We start from the raw sequence: 1,476 nt of genomic DNA, 5'->3' as shown, positions 1-1,476 counted from the left end.
TTGTGATTTATTAATTAAGATAAATTGTGTATTCCATGTCCTTTACATCGTCTTTAGAAAATTAACCTGTTAATTGTATATTAGACAAAACATTTTAATTGAGAACATGGACAATTCTCAATCACAAGATAAGGCTTGTTGGACTAGAGAGATATTGCATGCTTTTTGTGACGTATGTATTAAAGAAATTGAGCAAGGTATACGACCCAACACATATTTTGACAAAGTTGGGTGGAAATATATTATGAATTGTTTTAAGGATCAAATTGGTCATACATTAACGAAAGCATAATTAAAGAATAAGTGGGACAAAATTAAAAAAGATTAGAGAATATGAAAAAATGTTGATTTCCAAAACAAGAGTAGGGTGGAGTGCTGAACTTGGAACAATTGCGGCTTCTGATGAATGGTGGAAAGCTAAAAACCAGGTTTTTTTTCAGTATGTTTAGAGCTATAATAAACAGTTTGATTGCGTGCTTTTACATCATTTTTTATGCATTTTTTTCTTCATTGTCCCTTTGTTGTAGGAGATACATGGAGCAAGAAAGTTGAGGCATGTTGGCATCGATCCAACATTATGTTGTCAATATAATATCATGTTTATAAACATTGTTGCTACCGGTCAATATGCTTAGCCTCCATCACAAGGTCTGAATTTTGATGAAGATGGTGTCGGTCAAAGGCAAATTAACATAGTTAATGAGGACACTCATCTTCAGGAAGGTAATGGAGATTATGAGGAGGATAGTCTACTAAATTTTGTTGTCAATGTCAATAATATGGTGGCTAGTGTCAATTTTACCAACAACACAAGCAATCTCACTGGTAGTAATGGGAAGAGAAAAGGTGTGCACCAAAGTTCCCAACAACATGAGAAAAAAAAGGGTGCTGGAAGGGGATTGCATTTGTTTTCGCGATTAGATAAGTTAGTTGATAGTGTGTCTACCAAGAGTAAATGCATATCAAGTGTTTTAGATAAAAAAATGATGTAGCATAGAAGAGGCGATGAAGGAGTTTCACTCCATTGAGGAAGTGGTGTTAGACAGTGAGCTGTATTGTTTTGCAACTGAGTTTTTTTTGTTAGAAGTAGGAGGGAAATGTGGGCAGCAATTGGTGATATGGATCAAAAATTTCAGTGGCTGAAATTAATATTCAATTGAAGGGCAACCTACAGACCTTGAAGTATGTTTACATTTTATATAAGGAAAAATAACAGTTATGTATGTTATTTTGTGTTATATATTGCAGCAAATAAATTTTGTTGTGTGTCATATGTTTTGGTAATTATTGCATGCATTTTATATTTCAAGTTTTTTTTAGTGTTTAGCACACTTATAATGTTTGGTTTGTATTCCAATTAGTCGTTAACATGTTGTATGGTTATGTATTTTCACGCAATTAAAAGTCTACAAAAAGTTAAGGTGCATAAGGTGTTGCTATGGCTATAGAATTGCCAAATGGTTGATGCAAACGATT

The 1,476-nt window shown here is 33.1% G+C and overlaps 1 long non-coding RNA gene across 1 annotated transcript; it reads left to right on the top strand.

Moving 5' to 3' along the window:
- Nucleotides 1-224: 224 nt before the first annotated feature.
- On the top strand, nt 225-866 carry LOC105119435 (uncharacterized). Its single transcript, XR_841136.1, has 2 exons — nt 225-428; nt 528-866. It is a non-coding gene; the product is annotated as an uncharacterized LOC105119435 (long non-coding RNA).
- The last annotated feature ends 610 nt before the right edge of the window (nt 867-1,476 follow it).

This window comes from Populus euphratica, unplaced genomic scaffold (assembly GCF_000495115.2).
Source record: "Populus euphratica unplaced genomic scaffold, PopEup_1.0 scaffold2932.1, whole genome shotgun sequence".
Taxonomy (NCBI): Eukaryota; Viridiplantae; Streptophyta; class Magnoliopsida; order Malpighiales; family Salicaceae; genus Populus; species Populus euphratica.
The sequence above is the reverse complement of the archived record's forward strand: the minus strand, read 5'-3'. Positions and strand labels throughout refer to the sequence as shown.